Here is a 15,286-nt window from a genome sequence, read left to right as displayed (position 1 = left end):
TTCATTCAGGTAAAATTCTGTTGGGAAATAAAAGGAAATACATACGAAAAAAAGAAAATGATGTACAATTCCTGCAAGTATAGCTTGGATACATATTTTGAAGATGGATAATTGTTGATATCATATTAATAAAGGGTAAATATATCATTGGATACATTTAAATAAAGATGCAATAATCAAAAAAATATATTTTATGAGTGCTGAAAATTGTATCCATTGTCACTATTGCATCTTATGAAGAAAACGACAGCTTTCAATGTACAAGGATGTACATAATTTCTTTGGTTTGCATGCAACAAATCCCTTAAACCAATTTCTTCATTCCTAGATTAGTTTCTACTAGCTGCCCTCAAACGTCAAGTAGAGGAGAAGGGGCTTTTACTGGTTGTAGACTCTCCATGATAGAATAGCAAAGCAAATCTCAAAAAGTGGGGGACGGCTAAAGCAAGCAGGTTATATGCACCTGAAAAAGTCTTGTGATCTATGTGTTCATCTTGATTGCAAGCCAGCAAAACTTGAGAATCTTGGGTCTGGAAATGATGCTTTACCCTTTACTTTTTATTGACACCCTCTGTTCCACTATTATTCTTATTCACTTTAGTCTGCCTCAGCAAAAGTCTTACTCAATAAAAATGCACAGTTGAAAAGCAACTTTATTTACTTAAGTTGGCTCTCATGGTCTTCTGAACAATAAATTAGACTAAGGGTAAATACAATTGAGGAAGGTGTTATTTATCACCAACCCGTGGAATGGATAGATAGGAACAAAGAATAAACAATTTAATTGATTCCAGGCTGTGCCATTTCTCCTCCAATCCTTAAGTCAGGTAAATATGCTACAAAACTGCACATGCCTCCCAATAACAAGGTATGGGGATTCATGACACAGATGCCAAAGAATAGAATCCTAAACAGCTCAGAGACAACAGACTAGGAGACAATTGATATTAATACAACTAGATATTCTATTTTTAAAACACATGAGTTATTATGTACAGATGATACATCGATTAACAAACAAAAATTAAGTATAGGAGTATAAACTAATTCCATATGCATTAGGTAAACTGGAAGAAGATGTAACTCCACTGAAAAGCTAAAAATAGCTTGTACATTGTCATACAATTAAACAAGCATCAAGATTATTAAATTTAGATTAACTTAAAAAATAGACCATACTGGATATATTAATCATTGTGAAATGAAACAACAGGAGATTAATTCAAGGATTTGCCTTAAAATCCAATCAAGTTTAAGGGCCTACAAATATAATCAACATAAGAAGATTCACTCTGACAATTTATTAACAATAACTAGAATTATTTGCTTTTTAGTTCACGTAAAATGTGGATATATGGTATCAGGGATAGGATTTTATTTAACAATAATTACCAATGCTTATGATTCATTCTGCCTGGTTCAAAATAATACTTAGATACTCAAAATTTACAGCATTATGAGACAGAAAATTATGTGGTTAGCAAGTGAATTAACATTTGATTATAGTTACTTTGCTTTTATTATACATTATATCTTAAGTTATCCATAATAATTAGGGGCAAGTTTAAAATAGAAATATTAAAACTCATCCTGACCCAAAACTTCCATTGATTCAATGTCCTTCCCTACAAAACTTTCAGTTCCTTCATATCACATCCCACAACAAACATATACACTGGAATGAAAGCACCATGGACCGAGGCATCTGGTTCAAATCTGTGCAGTGAATCCTGCTCTAAATCTCCCTGGCAATAGTGTTTCTCTTTTTTCTCATTATGAGGCCATAGAGAGAAGTTGTTAAGAACATGCACTCTGCAGCCAGACTTTCTGGGTCTGATTCCCAATTCCACCATTTGCCTTCTGTGCACTCACGCCTGAGTTATTCAAACTCTCTGTGCCTCGGTTTCCGTATCAGTCAACCTACCTCCTAGAGTTGTCAAGTAAGAGTATCAACAGAGATCAAACATATAAACTTCTGACATAATCAATGTTACACTATCAGCTACTACTATTAATGTGGGGCTGTATCTATTACAGACTTCCTACAAAATTTTGTAACATCTGTTGTCACCACAAGAATACCAGCATATTGATAAAGTAAATAAATAAAAACAAATATCCTAAAATATATGCAAAATATCAATTAAATTATATAAGTTATATAATTTATATTCTCAGAGCTTAGCCCAATGGCTAGTACATATTCACAATCAATGTTGTACAAATAGATGCTTGAATCCATCATCTTGGTCACCTGATTGGCATGTACATAAAAATAAGTTGACATGCAACTTATCCTGTAATTTAGGAGTTAAATACCACTAACATATATTTTGCATGTATAATCATGACTTCTGCTCAAGGCAAATGAGAACTCACAATAACGATCTTCAACTCCTTTATAATAATTACTTGCTCCTCCATAATATTTGAAGATCAAATAATGTTTTTATAATTATATTTTTAACTTGGTCAAATTTTTAAAACATATCAAATGTAATCTGCTTAAATGTAATTAAGCATATTTCTATCCCTATATGTTTTTATGAATAGGGCTGATTTTGTGTGTGTATATGGGGAGGGGACAGGGAGAAGCAAATACTTAGAAAATATTTTTCTTTTAAATGAAGATTCATGGATAATACTAAAAGATTTGATTGTTTAGAGTTAGCAAAGACTCTAGTTCAGTCGTTTAAATTTAACTGTTTGTGCTTTAAAATGCCTTTTTTCATGACAATGACAACAGAAGAAAACTTTTACCTTTTTATTTTTATTAGTGTATTCAGATATCCATTTTCTCAGCATAAACGCAATTATTCCAATAGCAATGAAAAGTTGATTTTGTCAGTTTTCAGTAATACTCAAGAATATTTAGAAACCTATTTGGATAATACATCTAAAATAAAATCTATGGTGAAATTATCTTTTTCTTGTGACCTTAATCACTTGTGGCCTGACATTAGAACCCATATCATTCTGCACATCCATGGGTTACAGAGTTGGTTTTATTCTAAGTCCATTATTTACAGGTGTCTAGGTGATGGAAATAGGAGTGAGTATACCCTAGCATCCTTTTAAAAGGAAAAAAAATGTCAAAATGATTATTATTTATAGAAAACTGAGGCAAAGACAAACTAAAGGCAAAAAATTATATCTCATCCATAGAAAATGCATTTTTGTTACACATTCATTTTTGTCTTTCAACAAGGAAGTGTTTCAAAACAAGAGTCCCTCACAATGCTCTACAGCTACCCTTAGCAATGAGCACAGGCAGCAAGTCTTGGTTTCTAAGTATCATTGTTAACTAAAAAGAACCAATAAAAAGAAAAGATTCTGATTCCAGAACTGATTCAGGAAAAGTACACACAACAAGCTTGGAATAGCTAGCTGAAAGACAAAGTAAGAAAGAGCTAAAAAAAACCATGGGAATGTGGCAAAGAGACATAGGAGTCAAAACAAAAAAAGAACTTAAACTAGGAGAATTTGAAAATTTTGATTATCAAAACAAATAATGGCATTAATGGACTACAATGAATTGAATTAAGAAACTGTTTCACAAGTTAACACATTTTTTTTTAAAAAGAGGGGAAGAAGTAAAAGTTTACCCTTACAGGAGATTTAACTAGTTAAATGAAGGAGAGAGCTAGACAACTACCTTAATATAACCAGGAAGTAATCATCAATCGATGCTAAAATCCATGGGTAAGATCTTGATGGAAAATAAGATAGTTACATTCCCTTAAAGCATCTGCAACATATTACAGTAAGTTCTACTATTATGGGATATGTATTCCTAAAAATCACGATGCTATGCAAAATTGTACTATAAAAACCATAGGGTTTATGGGAAAATATAAATGTTTCATTATAAACATAAAAAAATAAGAACCTAATAAAAATGGTAGCATGTTATGTGATTAAGAAATACATAACAGAACAATAAATATGGCACTCTACTTTGAGAAAGACTTGAAATTTGCTTCTAATTATGGGTGTTGGATGAGTTGTAGCTTGTGAGTTAAAGTGGTGCAATAAAGGTTATCTGAAATTGGGTAGGAAGCTGTAACATCAGATATGGATGGGTTTGTCTCATAACACACATGGGCCAACTGAGGTAGTAGGCAAATGTCTGAGGTGTGTGCATATGTGAGTTTTGCATATTACTACATGGCTTGCTTCAACTGGGTATTACTGTGTTTACCTGGTGTTTCTCCAGGACAGAAATCACACATAAACAAACATGTCATTGCTATGCTCCATTAATTTCCTGATGTATTGATCACATTAGAACAAATCCGTATTTTCAAAATAAGTGTTATGGTAGAACTAGCTGTACTCATTAATTGTAAAGTGGAAGATGGAATTTTACAGTAGAGAAATCTGAAAGATGCCATCTTAATGAGTAATCGGAGGTAATATCACTAATAATGGGACAAATTGAATTGCATGCCATTTAATCTGTTGAATAATTGATTTTAAAACCACCTCCACCATGACTACATGGATAATATTTGTATACCTTTCGCAAGAACTGTTGAAATCTGCTTGATGTAAAATCGTTACAATAAAGATGACTACAGATTTCTTTGATAATCTGGAACAAAAAAAAAAAGTCACTCCTAAATAACACATTTTATTCTTTGGGACAATGAGAATTACATAATACATAATGTTTTTCTGTTTTACTTTGTAAGGACTCTCAGAACAAAATGTAGTGCTTCCTAACTATAAATCTCACAGACACTGGTTTTCATTTCTTTACCTGCTCCTGCAGATTTATGGCTTCTAATGTATATTTTCAGAAATCCACCATCCATCCATACATCATTCATTTACTTAGCAACTCATTAGATGCTAACATAAAAAATATCCTTAAATTGTATCCTCTGGAGATGAGAAAATTCTTTTGGGGTGGAATTCACAGTCATTGAGAAGGTGCATACACAACTATCTCACTGTATCTTACTGTTGATTTAGTTCCATTTATCGAAAGCAGCCTATTTCGACAGGTAAGGTATTCTGTTTTTGTTTTATCAGTAGTGGATCAAAGATTAAGGTATGTATAAAGATCATATCACATACTTACAAAAAACATTACATAGATCAGAAAATGATGCACAGTAACCTCTCCAGCTGCCTTATCATCCATGTGATTATATAAATACCAAGGGATTAAGAGCATTTTCCTAGAATTAATAGGCTTGTGTGAATGTATTACTAACTAAAAATACTTTCACTATTACCTATGCTGTCAAAGCCATACTTCATACACAATTTCATCTAAACCCTAGTTTCTTATCTTACCTGTTTTGTAAGCATTTCAGAATATGTACAATGTAACTTTATGATTTTACAATAGGAAGACATTTTTTAATTAAAATTATTCAATTAGAAGTTTTTTATACTTAAATATGTTTCTAAGTGAACATTTTATTTTAATAATAAATATGACATAAATTTATCCTCACTTCAATATACATAACGAATTTTATCTTCATTCAAAATGAACTCCATTGAAAGTTTTAAATCTCAGGAAAAACACAACATATTTTATTAAAGTAAACTCTTACTGTCATCATCAAATTCTTCAAGGCTTATGTCAGCTCTGCATTCTGAAGAGATTCAAAGAAGGCAACAGTCTTTCCATGTTGAGGTAAATCTTTAAAACTTTAATATCAGATTCCAAAAATGATGTCACAATCACACCATGGAACCACTCTCCAGAGTCCAATACTTCAAATCCAGCTATACTTAAACTTTTATTAGAGAAATCCCTTCATCATTTCAAAATAAAATGCAATGATTTTGCTGAAAGAAAACAAATTGCCTCTACCCATTATTAACTTTCAAGATTTTCTTTTACTTGAATATAACTTTGTGAGACCAAATTTTACCGAGTTATGTTTTCCTTTTGAACTTGCTGATTCAGAGAACATACTTCAAGACAAAAACAAATTGTAATAGGAGCTTTCTGGATAGGAGTTTATAGCCCATAAACTTAAATATGTGGTAAAAACTTCTTAGAGGCATTTAGATATGAAAGTTACAAGTGGAAATGTAAAACATTAACACAGCAGGACAAAAGCTCTGTGTAATTGATCCCTGACCAATGTGTACACGTCTTTTATGCCCCTCAACATCCCCAAGGCAAGTGCTACTAACTACTAGGAAGAAGAAAAAAAGATGGCAGATTATTTTCAATTTGTTATTAATCATCTGTCTTTCCTATTTAGTTTTGAGAGGAAACATTTCAGTTAATTAGTTTTCTCATTATAAATATTTTCCACAGTGACTCAGTTGACACAAGTTTTCTGACATCGACTGTGCAGATGGCGGAAAACCGGTGTCTGGTCTCAAAGGAACTATTTGACCACCGCAGTAAAAGAGCAATAAACAAAATAACAACATTGCAGCCCACTTCAGTTTATGTAGGCAGTCAGCCTTTTATCACCGTAAAACCTTGAAATGGATGTATGAGCTTTGCTGCAATAAACAAAGAGTTGTTTACAGCTTGGGGATGGCAGGTACCAACAATGGACCGGAGCGTCAGCAGCTTGTGTCAGGAACTGACTAATGTGAAGAAACATATTGTGGCTTGTTTTATGGAGAATATGTTTTATAAACCTCAAGGGACCATTTATCACAAATTCATCCACTCTGCAGCAGATTGCTGCTTTAATGTCGAATGCCGGATTTCAGTCAGGCCCTCCAGTGGGGGGAAAAAAAGAGGAAAAAAATGAAATGCTGTTTTGTTTCTGTTTGCTTTATCTTGATGATTCTCAAATTTCACCATAGGAAATCCATTTTAACTACTTATTCTCTCCCTTTAACAAACTAAATATTTTATGACTTGGGGCTAATTCATTAGAAAATTTACGTCTACTTACTGTCATGAGCTATTTCAACGTTGTTTATTTGCAATCTGATGAGCTTGCTGTATGCCAATTTCTTTAAAAAAGAAAAAGTATGTAACAAGGATATACCTTGCTGATAGGTACAGAAAATGCACCTTATTGCTTATAAAATGGTATGATCAAATTGACCACAGCAAGGAGTTTTATAGCCTTGTTTAAAGAAAAAAAAAAACAGTAACTAAAGCCACAGGGATATTTTACAGGGATGTCATGGGTGGTAACCATTAAATAAAAATAATATACTTGACTTTCTTCATCGCATATAAAGCCTCAGTGTAAAACAGTAGCTCTTCTCTGTCATAAGGAACTATGCAGTGCAAGTTGGAAACTGGTATCTAGCATAATGTTAGCAACTCTCTATGTTGTAGGTGAATCCAAGCGTATGGTATAATCTGTCCCAAGATACCCTTTTACACTTTCATGCCCTGTATTGTCACACAGTGAGAAAGCTGACATAAGTTTCACACAGGTGTGTCTGTCTTAGTATTCAAACAGTTGGTTTTTGGCTTAAAAAATCAAATACAAGTCTTTTCTGGTAATAAAAGTGTTGAGGATATAACAGGTTTTCAGACAGTGGTCAGGAATTCTCTTGCAAGAGAATCACTTGTGAGTAGGCGGGTTGTGGTGCTAGATTAAAGTCTGTATTCCTGAGTCAAACTGTAATCTATACAATCAGGATTTTCCAAAAGTGGGTCTAGCTAATGTGTCTGTTTAGCAAATCCCTCCTATTACTATTGGGCACACGTACAGAAGAACCACTGAAGCAATGAGATATGAAAGCACGTAAATAAAAGTGTAATATCATCTGTCATACAGATATGGAACATACAGATAGGAAAGGGTGTGGAGAAAAGGAAACCCTCCTATACTGTTGGTGGGAAAGTAAACTGGTGCAGCCACAATGGAAAACATTATGGAGATTCCTTAAAAAAGTAAAAATTGAAGTTACCATATGATTCTACAATTCTACTCCTGGATATATATCCAGAGAAAACTCTTAATTCCAAAAGATACCTGCACCCCCAATGTTCATAGCAGACTCTTTACAATAGCCAAGACATGACAGCAACCTAAATCTCCACTGAAAGATGAATGGATAAAGAAGATGTGGTATATATATGATGGAATACTACTCAGATATAAAAAAGAAAGAAATAATGTTATTTGCAGCAACATGGATGGTCCTAGAGATCACCACACTAAGTGAAGTAAGTTAGAGAAAGAAAATACCAAATGATACCACTTATACCTGGAATCTAAAATATGATAAAAATTAATTTACAAAAGTGAAATAGACTCACAATAAAAGAAAACAAATTTATAGTTACCACGAAGGAAAAAGGGGGAAGGATAAATTAGGAGTTTGAGATTAACAGATACAAACTACTATACATAAAATAGATAAACAATAAAATCTTACTATATAGCACAGGGAACTAAGTTCAGTATCTTATAATAAACTATAATGGAAAATAATATAAAAAAGAATATAACTGAATCACTTTGCTGTACATCAGAAACTAGCACAGCATTGTAAATTAACTATACTTCAATAAAAAAAAAGTTGGAGCATCCAAAGAAATTCTCCTCCAGGTCAAAGAACTTAATTGGTTTCTTCTATTTCCTGCTTTTTCTCTTTCCATTTGTCCTTTCAAGATTTCTTAAGTCCTACAACTATTGAACTAATTATTTTCATGTGTATGAACAATTTGATAATAATAATAATAATAAAAAAGCTTAAGAAACTTCTCTATCCTATTAACATTTGGAGCTGTTCACTCAAAGAGCATCTGACACATGCAATGCAAGTGGAATTTAAAACCTCAGCCAGTGTGCTTTCAGGCCACATTTTGTTGGAGCTGTCCAGTTCTGACATAAAGAATGTACAGACCACACAGGGCAGACATAGTCTTTTCCTGCTCAAAGCCGAATGCATTTCTTGCATAAATATGGACCCAGGGTACAATGCATAGAATAGAACACATAAGCAGAAAGTCAGCTCTCTCATTATATGTAGAGTTAATACCTCAGAATCTCTCTTCTTTTTTCTGAGGTTTGAATGTAAACATCCAAACATGCCCTGTTTCATGAGTCAACCAATTTTCTTTTAAATCTAATTAGTTAGAAACAATGCTTTATTTCCAGCTATTAGAGTTTTACCAAAACCAGCAACTGACAGTAAAACAGTGAAATATTTCAAATAAAGGTTACAAAGCATAGTTTCTATTTGAACTATATTAAAATTATCTCATTGTTGAGTTGGGCATTTCACTTTCAGCCTTGGAATTTGGGATTAGCAGATACAAAGTACTATATACAAAATAGATAAACAATGAGGTCCTACTATATAGCACAGAGAACTAAATTCGGTATCTTGTAATAAACTATAATGGAAAATATAGTTAATAGTGTCCTCTGTGGGACAGACAGCATCAGTTCCTTCTAGAGAGAAATAATTCTAAAGAGGTTAAGAGGACTACTGTCACCAAATAAAGATGCATGGAAAAATCTATCAGATAATTACAAAGTTAGGTCATGCAGTTTAAACAGCACATTTGTATGTGAAAAATATGTTTAAAAAATCTAAGTGGTTTAAAACAGTTTATTCTAGTGCTGACATGATAACACTCACAACTCAGCCTTCTTCACATGCCGATTTGTTAATGTCAGCTCTAATTCCAAATTTTGTTAAGGATCTCAACACTACATTCTGTTTGTTTCCTATTTTTGTTACTGAACTTGTTTTTGCTGCTGTTAATTTGTGCTGTTGTATTTATTTTTATAATACGACATCAAGTATGTAAATCATAATTGGCTAGAAAACAGATGGCTATATAAAAAAATTGGGCACTAATCTAAGCTAAAAATTGTCAAAATGAAACTCTTATGATTTTTAGTGCCTATTTCAGCTCTCTTTCTTCCAATTGTTATCTCTTGGGCTGTCAACGAGTCTGTTTTTTCTCCTAACCATTGACCTTTTATGTTTTTCTTTCCATGTTTCCCCCTCCCCCACCAAACATTTTGCTACTGTATCTGTTTCCTCCTCCCATTATAACATCCTAAAATTATTTTAAGGCCTTCCATACGTTTCTTTTAACTAGATTCTACATGTCTAAACCAAAACAAGCATTTCATGCTCTTCATTATTCCTCTATGCAGATGGTCTTGTGCAGAGCAATGTGATCACCACAAATAGTACCCGGACCAGCATACCTGGTCTGGAAACATTTCAGAAATACGGACTCTCAAGTTTCATTCGAGACCTACTGAATCAGAAATTATTTCTGATTCAACCTGAACTGAATCAGAAACCATGACTTCTGATTCAACCAGAAAGCCCAGTTATAACAAGCCTTTGTGACTGAAATTGGAGAAACTTTGGTATAGAATATTGATTTTGATGTCAGGCAGATCTGAATTCGCATTCAACTTACTCGTGTGATCTTAAACAAACTGTTTAACTTCTGACTGGCCCAGCTTGAACCATAGTGTCCATTCTTAGCCAATCATTGTGGCCAGGTTTATGGAGTGACCTGATTGGTCTAGTCTTGATCATGAACCTACCATAATGGATAGGGAAGTGGGAAGCCCCATGTCAGTCCACAAGCAACAGGAGAGGGATGGTTTCCTTAAGGAGAGGAAGCTGGGCGACAAACTTTCTGTTCATCTCAGGTGACGGTGTTCATATTTTTCCACTCTCCCTATTCTTCTAAGCATCTGTGACCATTTATTTTCTTCCAAATTTGGATCAGTCAATGGAGCTTTTCAGGAAGCTTTCCTAGGTTAACCTGCCCCTCTCTGAACACAATTTTACCACATTTGAATATTTTTTTTTTATTTTATACAATCCCTTTGTGATTAACCCCATGCAAGTTCTCTTATATGACTGGTGTCTTGACTAGACTATAAATTCTTCTAGACAGGAACATTAATTTCCCCTCAGTTCCCTGCTGTGTTTTGTGAAGTGCTCCCTACACAGGGCACATTTAATAAATATGCCTCTGTTATTAATCCTGTTCATTATTTAGATTCTGATCTAAATCAGAGAAAAGATTTGAGAGATTATTTTTTTCTTTAAATGTTTAACATATCTTTAATTCTGTTTTGAATATATGAATCTTACAACTGAATATCCTGATTAACCTTTTGAAACCTATATACATTGCAACAGACTACATTACATGAGCCCCCCTATTTCATTTTCTCAGAAGTTTAAATCTGTTATTAATAAAAGAAAACTTCCAATAAAGTAGTACTTAATATATTAAGTGATGATTTTTTTAATTTTAAAAATTGGATTATATGTGAATTTAGAGAGATACAAATTTAACCTTGACTCTATGTAGACCATTGAAGGCTTCAGAGTAAGGGACTGACACAATCAGACTACAGTTTAGACCAGAAAGGGCAAGTCGTGCAGCCCCAACTAAGGCCACTCCTAAAAGATCCCCAGCAGTTCCACGCTTCCAAGAACAAAGAAAAATCATTCCCCTTCAATTTTGTCACTATAGTCATGATATAAACATAAAAGAAAACAGTAAATTTTATTTTAAAAAGCATGCTTTCAATGTGAGTTACATTAAAAAGCAGAAATTGCATAACTTTTCTAATTGTGAAACATTTTTAGATTTATTTTTTTACTGAGGTAACATTGGTTAATAACACATAAGTTTCACGTGTACAACATCATATTTCTATTTCTGAATCCACTACACTGTGCTCACCACCAAAAAGTTAGCTTCCACCCATCACCACACAGTTGATTCTTTTTACCCCTTCTTCCACCCCAGCCCCTTCCCCTCTGGTAACCACTATTGTGTTCTCTGTATTTGGTTTGGTTTGTTCACTTGTTTTCTTTGTGGAAAATAAAAAACAAACAAGGAAACAAAAACAAAACATGTAACTGTTTTTTGAAGTAATGGCTAAGAGTGCAGAATCTAAGTAAGTCATAAAATAAGTCCAAATCTTGACTCTCCATTTAACTGTCTTGCTAATAATACTCTTTGGATCTTAATTTGTTTATCTGTAAAATGAGGACACTTCATCAGGTTATCTGGGGATAAGACGAGCTATTACTCCTAGAAGGCTTAGCACTGTACTTGGCACTTAATAAATGCTCAAAAAATGTAAGTCACTTATTAATCATCATCATTCTAATCACTTACATTTCCCCCATCCTGATCCAAGACACCCACCCAAGGCACCACACTCAGTTACACAGCATTCCCTTGGGTTCCATCCTGTACCTGCTGGACATCCCCCAGGGAGTCAGGTCTTGGTGTTGGCTTCTCCCAGATCAGAAGTGTCATTCTCTTCTACATTAACACAACTTCTCTGAGAACTGGAAACTTCCCTTCCATTCCATCCATATCTTGCACCTATTTCTAATGGTGGAACTGGGGACAATTCTTTCAAGGGAAAACACCATTTGGATTTGTCATTGTTATTTATCACTGTAATGGAATTAGCTCCATTTTTCACACATGACTGCCGATAGTTTTCAAATCCCATGACTTCTTTCCCTTCTGCCTTTACATAGGGGCAAACTGATAAGAAAACCTGGGTGCTTTCTCCTTCGGTGCCAGCTTAAACTTAGAACTGTGCAAACACCCTGGCCTGTGTGTACACAGTCCCAGTAATCTTGGGCTCACCCACTAACCACCATAAAATTCCACGGCAGTCACCCCTCCTGGCTTTCTCTCAAGCCATTTTCTGCCCTGCTTTAGAACCTGCTCTGCTTTTCCAAAAAAGCTACACTATGTGAGACATAAAGGTTTCATCACTTCTTGGTGATGCATGGTACCATCAGTCTTGACATCCAACCAAATTCTGGGTGAAGAGCTTATCTTAACTCTGTGGGGTATCCACACCAATGATCATCATCATTTTATGCCAATTAAGCAATAATTACTTTTCTCCCTCTCTGGACCTCTTCTTCATGTTCAGGCAAACTAATTCAGCATAGTTTAACGAACTAGGTAAAAGTATGCATATAGTATTCTTCAAATTGTGTTCAATGTGAAAAATCACTATTTCCAGGTCATCACTGCCAAAGGTTTGAATGTGCTTGCACATCCTTTTGAATCTTGTGTGAAGAAGGGGAGAAATGTGAAGTTATCTTTATTATCCCTTTTTCTATGGATATTTTAAATTCTAGTTTTAGAATTTTTACCTACTTTCATACAAATATCCATTTTTACTTTACTCTTTTCAGCCACTATTATATATTAATTTTATACTTTTATCTTGATTAACACTTTACAAATGGCTTATATTAAAAATTTTAAGCCTTAATAACAACTCTGTGAAATATTATCTTGACTATAGTTGCCGTGGTTCATCCTAAATTCTTTAACAACCTAACGGTGTTCTTCTACCTTTAGAGGTATTCATGGTACTCTTTGTTTTGAGCCTTTGTGGGATGCTGAAGGGCATGGAGGTAAAGGTCTGTCATCAAGTATGAGTAAGTCCCTCCCTCAACCTCCTCCCACTTGGAACTTGCCATGAGTTGAAAAATGCAGACTTAATCCCATTGAATTACAACAATAAATAAAATGAAATACAAGTGACCTCTGAAAGCTAAAACTTGTAGGGTGGTCCAGAGACACATGCTAAGTCGTATTTCTCAGCTGGAAAAAAAATCTGTGTGTATATATATGTATATGAGTATATGTATATATGCATATACATACATACACATATATTTTTTAAGTATACAACTCTCAAGGCTGAGATTGAGATTTTGCTTTGTTTACAAGCAATATGAAGTGGTGTGTAGACTCAAACTAGAACCTAATGGATGTTTTTCACATCACAAAAGCACTACGCAGTTTGGCACAATTTAAAATGACTGGCAGGCTCCACTTAACAGAGGCCAAGGAATGAAATACCAGGGGTGTTGCAGGTCAGCGTACTGGCAGAGGTGTATGGGAAAGCTTGCCTGGCGCTAGCTCCTGGAATAACTCGCTCGTGTTCGTGAGCAATAAAATTGAACCAAGAAAACAAAAAAGCCATTAAACATTAATATGCAGCACACACTGACCAAGGATGGAAGAGAGACTATTTTTCATATTCTTCCCTTACTTTTATAATTTATGTATATGTCATGAAATAAGACCTAATTATACTATTTTATTCCCAAAGATAACACCCTATAATCTTCCTTTACTGGTATGATTTATGTCATGGAATAGGACCTAATTTTACTATCTTATTCTCAAAGATAATGTCCTAGAGAGTTGGGAAATATACTTACTCTTTAAATGCTGATACAAGAAGAGAATTGTTACATCATTCTAAGCTGTCTACTGGTTAAACATGTTATGAAAGAACAGGCCAAACAAAAGGAAAGAAGTCAGTTCCTGCCACTTCCACAAAGAAAGCTTATTCAATTGATATAATGTAATTTTTAAATGTTATCAATATTTAGTACTGTATGGTCATAAGGTATTTTCATATATATTATCTCACTTAATCCTCAAAGAATTATGTGTCAAGTTCTCAAAGGAAATGAAATTCAAATGAATACCTGTTGATTGTTAAAGTACTAAAATCATGAGTCTATGTGATGAGTGTTTTTGCCCAATTTTCATTGCTGTATATATTTTGATATGATACATAAATAATAAATTGTGTTAATAAAACACAGTTTAAAATACCAATACTACCCTTTAAATTGGTGTCTCAGTAATTCTTCATATTTATTTTTGTCATGACAGCTAAAATTTTGTATAAATAAATATGTTTACCATAGATAAAAAGGCAATAATATAATATTTTAATCAGAGGATTCTATAATCATTTAGCTTCTATATAATAAAATAGAAGTTTTTACAATAATATATCACCCATTATATATAACTGAAGACTCTTCCAAAATGCATAAAATATCAAAAACTAAAATAAGATTTATACCAATAAAACTGTAAGACAGCTGACAACTTTGACTAATTATCTTACATTTCTCCAGTGCATATCCAACTGAAGTTTCATTAATTGACATAATTAATTGACATAATTACTATGTTGTTTAGCTTTTTTAATAATATGTTCCAATCTTTTTTCTATATACATCAATTGAGAATTAATGCACTCAGCCAATTACTATTTAAATGAGAACTAAAGTCTTACATTGTAGCATTTTGTAATTCCTTCTCATGTTGAAAGATTAATAAAAAATACTTCTGATATAATAAATTTGATCAAAATCTACTTGCAGTTATAATGACAAATTTTACTTAATAAACACAGCTGCTTTTTACTAAGAATAGCCTCCTCCTGCCAATCCAGGGTAATTCTGCATCAGCTCATACTGTATTATAAAACAGCATGAATTTTTTATTAGTTCACTGAAAGGATTTGAAATATGATTT

At 33.4% G+C, this 15,286-nt stretch overlaps 1 protein-coding gene across 26 annotated transcripts in view; it reads right to left on the bottom strand.

Moving 5' to 3' along the window:
• Positions 1 to 15,286, bottom strand: part of PTPRD (protein tyrosine phosphatase receptor type D) — a 1,865,527-nt gene that overhangs the window by 1,789,531 nt on the left and 60,710 nt on the right. For 20 of the 26 annotated variants that reach the window (XM_072959430.1, XM_072959431.1, XM_072959461.1 and 17 more), the window contains exon 1: positions 5,571 to 5,643. The exons of 4 other annotated variants lie outside the window; for them this stretch is intronic. The gene's annotated coding sequence lies outside the window, so the exon portion shown is untranslated. Of the gene's footprint in view, positions 1 to 3,655; positions 3,689 to 5,570; positions 5,644 to 15,286 lie in introns of those variants that run through there. 2 more of the 26 variants (XM_072959434.1, XM_072959442.1) reach the window with 2 other exon arrangements.

This window comes from Vicugna pacos, chromosome 4 (assembly GCF_048564905.1).
Source record: "Vicugna pacos chromosome 4, VicPac4, whole genome shotgun sequence".
Lineage (NCBI taxonomy): Eukaryota > Metazoa > Chordata > Mammalia > Artiodactyla > Camelidae > Vicugna > Vicugna pacos.
The sequence above is the reverse complement of the archived record's forward strand: the minus strand, read 5'-3'. Positions and strand labels throughout refer to the sequence as shown.